Raw genomic sequence first — 7879 nt, forward strand, 5'->3', positions numbered from 1 at the left:
AGATCTGGGCCCCGCTAAGGCTCAGACAAGGACATTTACCACCCCAGTTGGCAACCTCCATGCTACTGCTGGTCATGGGGAAGCAGTGAGGGTTATCTTAACAAGGTCGATGTCATTTCAAAAGGTGACTCAGGTCACTGGTATAGAGGCTGGAAAGAGAGGCAGGAATTAGAATTCTTGCATTAGTCCAGACCAGAAGCCATGAGTCCTGAACCAGGATACTTTATGCAGAGAAAAAGAAACTTAGAGGAAGCATTGGCTTTGTTCAGATGGGATTACCAGTCTCAGAGGACAAGGACCATGAAGGGGTGGCGAGTGGGGCAGACAGTGATACCTGGCTTCCTAGTTCAGTTTTCACTTGTGGACAGGTTGTGCTCCTTCCTTGAGAGTTTATGAAAATGGAGTAAAGCATTTGGAAATAGCAAAACTTGACGCCATCATCATCTACATTATCATCAAAGCCCTCTGAGCACCCTGTAGGTGCAGACTATAGAATGTGGGCAGATTATAATAGTCACCCAGATATATAGGGTCTAAGGCTCCCAAGAAATTGTGGGTTCCCTACACCTGCCTGGAACGGAGGGGCGGGGCGGATCGTATATGGGTACCGCCCAGGGGCGGGGCCTGGACCCAGCGGGAACCCAACCCATCTTCAGCCAGAGCCTCTCAGCTCTCCGTTGCCGAGGTGGGAACCAGACCCGCCCCGCCTGCCTCTCGCCCACTACCGCCAGGTGCGACAGTCCGGCTGCACTATCCGTGAGCCAGCTCTTATCCGAGGTAAGGGGCGCGGTCCCGACCCGGCTCCGCACTGCCTGGGAGCCGGGGAATCGAGTGCAAGGCAGCCTAGGGGACTCAGAGAGGGGCTGCGGGAGGCCGCCAGGGACCCGCACCGCAGCAAAGCAGGAGTGCTGGCTCGCACTCCGCACTCTGGGATTCCCAGGTCCGCCGGGAAGCAGCGACCATTGGGGCTGGGGGCAGATGAGCAGCTACTGCAGGCAGTGAGGGGTGGCTGGGTACATCTTAGGTCAGCAGAGGGATGCTGAAAGGATGGAGGGGAGGCAGGCGAAAGGGGGCGTGAAGGCGGAGAGCTGGGGTGGGCTCGAGGGGCTTTGAGACGAGCAGAAGAGCAAGGGCTGAAAGGAAGGGGCGCAGAGCAGGAACGGGTGTCTGGTGGGATTGAGAACTTCCGGGACGTGAATGTGGTTAGCTGGGAGTGAAAAGGTGAAGAACCGAGCCCCGCTGGTACTCGCGAGGTGGTCTCAGGGGATGGAGACATAGGGGTGGGGCTTGGAGGGGGACGAGCCTGGAAGAAGGGAAATGTGGGGAGCCAACTGGGTCTACTCCGCCCTTAGAGAGGGACTGGAACTTGGTAGGGGAGAGAGTCTTGACCCTTATTATGGGCTTGGGACACCTGAGTTCTGGTCAGGATGGAGGAAATGGCGCTGGAATGGAGCAGGGTCTTGCAGCTGGAAGCAGAGAAACCTTGAGGGAACTTGGAGAGTGAGATTGCTGCAGGGATGATGGGTGTGAGGTGAGGGTTGAGTACAACCTTGGCACTAGCCACGTCTTGGCTCCTCACAGCATGAGGACAGCAGACACTGGACCAGACTACAATGCCAGTTGGAGCCATGGGCAAGAAGAGAATAGTGAACAGAAAAATTCATCCACATGCAATTCTATCTTTGTGTCAAGCGTGGAAGAGACTTTGAGAGGGCAGGATGACAGCCTCTAGAAGCCAAAACAGGTGTGGAGTTTCTCCATCCCACCTTCCCAGAATCCACAGGAAAAGCTGTAGACTTGTAAACGAAATGAGTGTGTGTGTGTGTGTGTGTGTGTACCCTAGTGCAAGCAGATAGATCACACCCCTTCTCCATCCCCAAACAGAAGAGGAGTGCGCTTGCTTCGCAGGTTTGAGGACCTGGATTCAAATCCTCAGCGCGGAAGAGGCTGGCATCATCTCTGCGCCTGTAACTCTATTTGTCGGGACAGAGACAGGGCGAACCCCTGGGGCTTGAAATGTGACAGTCTCAAATAAATAAATAAGTAAATAAGTAAGTAAGTAAGTAAATATGAGGCAGGGCTGGAGAGATGGCTCATCAGTTAGGAGCACTTGTTGCTCTTGTAGAAGACAAGGGTTCAGTTCTCAGGAGCAGCATGTGGCTCACAACCATCCTACCTGCAGTTCTGGGGGAATCTGACTTCCTCTTTTGACCCTTACAGGCACCAGGCACTAGTGTGGTGTGTGTACATACAGAAACGTAGGCAAGACATTCATTCACATTAAAAACAATGAATAAAACAGTAAGAAAGGGAACAAAAGAGGAAGATGCACAGTGCCCTCCATTAGCCTCGGCATGTGCAATGGCACACATGTGCACAGGGTAAAAGTGCCTCTGTCCATAAACCATGCACATACACACACCACACATGCATACAAAGACACACGCCACACACACATGCATACACACCACACACATTCATATACACCACACATACCGCACATGAATACACACCACACACACATGCATACATACCACTCACACATGCATACACACCACACACACATGCATACATACCACACACACATGTATACACACCACACAATGCATACATACCACACAAACATACATACACACCACACACACATGCATACACACCACACACATTCATACACACCACACACACATGCATATACACCACACACACATGCATACACACCACACACACATACCACACATACCACACACACATGCATATACACCACACACACCACACACACACACATGCATACACACCACGCACATATACCACACACACATGCATATACACCACACACACACCACACACATACATACACACCACATACACCACACACACACACATGCATATACACCACACACACATGCATACACCCCCCCACACACACCACACCCCCCACATGCATACACACCACACACACCACACACACACACGCATACACACCATACACATGCATACACACCACATACACCACACACACATGCATATATGCCACACACACATGCAACCCCCCACATGCATACACCACACACCACACACACATCTATACACACATGTACACACATGTACACACATACACAAATACCACATACACATGCACACATACACACCACACATGCATACACATCACATACATGCATACACACCATATACATCACACACATGCATACACACCACACACACATACCACACACATGCATACATGCCACACATACATGCACCCACATATACACACTACACAAGCATACACACCACACAAAATAAAAATAAATTTGAAAAAAAAAAAACAGAGGAAGTTGGTAAAGGCCACTTGTGGGAGTCAGAAGCCTTAGTGTGTTAGGAGCAGAGGGATTTAAGGAAGGCAGATGGGTCAGTGAAGTCTCTTAGACATGAAAGATTTAGCTAGTGGTGGAGTAAATCATGCTCCTGTCAGAAGACACAGCATGGGAAAAGGCGAAGGACTGCGATACGAAGGGAAACATCAGTAACTGAGCTCCCCAGGTCCCTACTCCATCTCTGTGAGTTCACAGAGCACCTGGCGTGGTGTAGGTGTGCAGTGACTATGGGAAACTGCACTGTGGTTGTAAGAATCAGGGAGAATTATGTGGGTTCACAAGAGTTTTGTAAACTCTAGAGCACTGCTCCAGAGAAGCCACTGTGGCTGCGCAGGGGTGGCTGTGTCATGGCATGCTTGACTCCCCGCTTCCAGTCAGAAGTATCCAGTCTTGATTGTGTCTCAGAAGCAGCTAGCAGGATGCTCGACCTTTGGCAAGTGCTCAATACATGGTAGCTGCTGGGAGAGTGTTTGTGACTGTGAGCCCTGGGAAAGCAGGGAGCCTGGGCCGGCCTGGTGCTGGTAGACTGGCAACCAGGAACAGTCTAAAGGAGTAAATTGTAAAAGTGTGATTTGCTGGCAGAATACATACAATAGAACAAGATCCACATGTACATCCAACTTCCTTTTCAAGTGTTTTAAAATGTGTGTATACGGACATACAGTGTGTAGTGGGCAGTGAACATGGCACAGTGCGGGCACAGAAGACAAGTTGGAGGAGTCAGTCCCCTCCTTCCACTCTCACTTCCTTCCAGGCATTCCTTTCTGAGCCGGCTTCATGGCCTCTGTCTCCCTTCTTACTCCATTAATGAATGTTTCCCCGAGGAAGACAGACTTACATTCATTGAATGTTTTCTTAGTTTTATGTGCCATGTTACGAATATCGTCCACATTACCTACAATCTTCCCAACAAAGTTTATTTTATAAAGGAGGGAAACTATGTGAGCCATGTAAGTTTCCTTATCTATCTAATAAATATGTGATAGAATAGGAAGCTGAATCTAATTTGTTTGATTTTAAACCCCAAACTATTTCCATCACTTAAGATGACTTGATAGGAAAAAAAAACTGAAGCTTGGAAAAATATGTATACATATACGTATATGTATATGGCTAACAAGATGGCTCAGAGGGTAAAGGTGACTGCGGCTAAGCCTGATGGCCTGAGTTCAATCCCTGGGCCATACATGGTGGAGAGAGAGAACTGACTCCAGTAAGCTGTATTCTGACCTCTTCCACACGAGCACATTAACACATGTGCACTTACACACATATATACAAAACAAAATTTTTTTTTTTTTTTTTTTTTTTGGTTTTTCGAGACAGGGTTTCTCTGTATAGCCCTGGCTGACCCGGAGCTCACTTTGTAGTCCAGGCTGGCCTCGAACTCAGAAATCCGCCTGCCTCTGCCTCCCAAGTGCTGGAATTAAAGGTGTGTGCTACCACGCCTGCCCCAAACAGAGATTTTTTAATTACCAGGTTTTTAAAGCTAGACTGGCAGGCCCTGCAGAATCTCCCTGTCTCTGCCTACCCATGTTGAAGTTACAGGTCCATGTCAGCATTTTTATTTGGATTTGGGTATTGGACTCTGGTCCACGTGCTTACGAGGCAAACCTTTTACAGACAGAGAACATCCCCAGATCCTATAAAGCGTCTGTTTACATACTGACTTTAATGTCAGAACAGCTGTTCCAGGGAGCCATTCGACTCAATCATTTTATAGAGAGGAAACTGAGGCTAAGAGTATGATTTGCCTATAGTTGCATAATTAATTATTGAGAGAACTGGGCTCAATCCAAGCTTCTCAGACTTAAATCCATGGTCAGTCTTCTGACTCCATCAAAAGAGCGCATCCAGGGGCTGGTGAGGTGGCTCAGTAGGTAAGAGCTCCCGACTGTTCTTCCGAAGGTCCGGAGTTCAAATCCCAGCAACCACATGGTGGCTCACAACCATCTGTAACAAGATCTGATGCCCTCTTTTGGAGTGTCTGAAGACAGCTACAGTGTACTTAAATATAATAAATAAATAAATCNTTAAAAAAAAAAAAAAAAAAGAGCGAATCCATTCCCTCTCAGGGCTCTTTCCACACTCACCCCTTTCTTAACTGATGGCAGCTACTTAGGTGCCTATTTCTGGCTGCTCACAGGACTGAAAGGGTTATTGGTTTTTCACAACAGCTCTTTGAGGAGACCTCCCAGCCCCCCACCCTCCACCCCCCACCCCAAGTCTGGGACCAAGAATGGCTTCCCAGATGATTCCTGGGCCTTCATCTGTATTACTTGTCACAGAGACAGTGAGCTACCCAGCGTTATCAATTTATGTGACTGTCACAAAAGAGAGGGATGGTTTGGCGGATGCTTATCGCACAGATGCAGTTCTGTGTGCGCACCACTGTGCAGTGACCTGTCTGCTCAGCCCCGCCTCAGGCGGCTGCCTGCTGAGAGGCTTTCTGCTTCTCAGCCAGATGTCTGTGTCGCTCCTGCCTCCCACCTGAGAAAATGCCCTCAGGGGCTTCCATCTGAACATTTCCACTCTGCTCTCTGTTCTCATTCGGCCCGCCGGGATAGCTGTACTGTGTCCAGATAAGCAGACTTGACAGGACAGTAAGGCAAACTGCTGTGTGGCGGGCGGCCTGACACTCCATCCCGGGAACACTGTTTGGTTTACCTGAAACTTGTTACTGTTTTATTTTTTCCTAGGCCCAGCCAACTCTGGGAGACATGAGGTAACAGATGTCCTGGTCACCAACTGGTTTGTCGTGTGACCTTGGACAAGTCACTGTTCTTTATGGAGCCTCCGTGGTTCTTACTTGTCAAGTGAGGGAGCTGGCAGATCAGATATTTAAATGAGGTCAGCATTTAAAATGTAATTTCTTCAGTGGTTAAGCACTTGCTGCTTTCACAGGAGACCTGGGTTTGAGTCCTAGCACCCACAGCCACCTGTTACTCCATTTCCAGAGGATCCAACACTCTCTTCCGGCCTCTGTAGGTACTGTACACAGGTAGTACACAGATACACATGCAAGCAAAACACCCATACACATAAAATACAAAAATAAATCTTTAAAAAGTGAAATGAAACCTGCATTCTTCCCATTCTTCCCCACTCCCCAGCTTTAGCATAACTAAAAGCAGGCATGCTTCCTCTGGGTTCTATTTGAATACACACACACACACACACACACACACACACACACACACACATATATATATATATATATATGGGAAACTGGGACCAGTAGCCAGGCTTCCTGCTGTGCTAAAAAGAAGAAGCCCCAAGATCCACCTTTAAAACTATTTATTTATTGATCTATTCATTCATTCATTCATTCATTCATTCATCTATCTATTTATTTATTGACAAGGTCCTCTGTAGCTTAGGTTGGCTTCAAACTTGATAGATAGCTGAAGATGATGCTGAAGTCCCGATCCTCCTGCCTCTGCCTCCTTCTATTTCTTGTTTTTTGTTTGTTTGTTTGGTTTGTTTGTTTGTTTGTTTTCCAAGGTCTATGTAGCCCTGGCTGTCCTGGAACTCACTCTATAACCCAAGCTGGTCTCGAACTCAGAAATCGGCCTGCCTCTGCCTCCCAAGTGCTGGGATTAAAGGCGTGTGCCACCACTGCCCGGCTTGCCTCCACCTCCTAAATGCTAATATTACAGGCCTGTATCAACATACCCAGCTTCAAAAGCCCTTTAATCCTAGCAACTTAAGAATGTAAAGTTGCTGGACATGTGCAACATATCTGTAATTTGAGTCTTTGAGAGACTAAGGCAGAAGTGTCATGAGTTCAAGACCAGCTATATAGTGAGTTCCAAAGTGATATCCTACTCCTATCACCCCCCCCCAAAGTGGGGGGGCTGGAGAGAGAGCTCAAAGGTTAAAAGCACCTCCTACCCTTGCAGATGAGCGGTTTGGTTCCAGTACCCACACTGGGTGGCTCACAACTACCTGTAACTTCAGTTCTAGGAAACCCAACAGCTTCTTCCAGCCCTCAAGAACTCCTGCACCCACATAGTGCACACATATTTAAGCAGAGTCACACACCTACACATACGTAATAGCTTAAAAATATTTCAAAAGCGTTGAACTGGATATGTAATGGAAAGTAATGGAAAACTGTCATTGGTAGTCTGAGAAATGTTTATTGAAAGAAGTAACATTCCATAAGGAATCGCTATAAAAGTTGGCAGGTAAGAGATGGCTAGAGCTGCCATTCAATTCAGATGGGGAGGCAGCCAGTTCATTGTAGAACAGGCCAAATACTAGAGCCCAAGTGACTGGGAAGACAGTTGAAAAAGAGTTGACTGCGGAAGTGAATTGAAAGCCAGGCATGGTGGTGCACTCTTTTAATCAGCCCTCGGGAGGCCAGGGGCAGACACGTCTCTGAGTTTGAGGCCAGCCTGATCTACACAGTGAGTTCCAGAACAGCCAGGGCAACATGGAGAAATTCTGTCTTGAAAAATCAAGAGAGAAAAAAGGAGGGAGGGAGGGAGGGAGGGAGGGAG

The 7879-nt window shown here is 47.9% G+C and overlaps 1 protein-coding gene across 1 annotated transcript in view; it reads left to right on the top strand.

Moving 5' to 3' along the window:
• The first annotated feature begins 674 nt into the window (after positions 1 to 674).
• Rab3b (RAB3B, member RAS oncogene family) overlaps positions 675 to 7879 on the top strand; it is a 61885-nt gene continuing 54680 nt past the window's right edge. The window contains exon 1 of the mRNA XM_021199923.1: positions 675 to 777. The gene's annotated coding sequence lies outside the window, so the exon portion shown is untranslated. The remainder of the gene's footprint in view (positions 778 to 7879) is intronic.

The sequence above is a fragment of the Mus pahari genome, chromosome 6 (genome assembly GCF_900095145.1).
Source record: "Mus pahari chromosome 6, PAHARI_EIJ_v1.1, whole genome shotgun sequence".
NCBI lineage: Eukaryota > Metazoa > Chordata > Mammalia > Rodentia > Muridae > Mus > Mus pahari.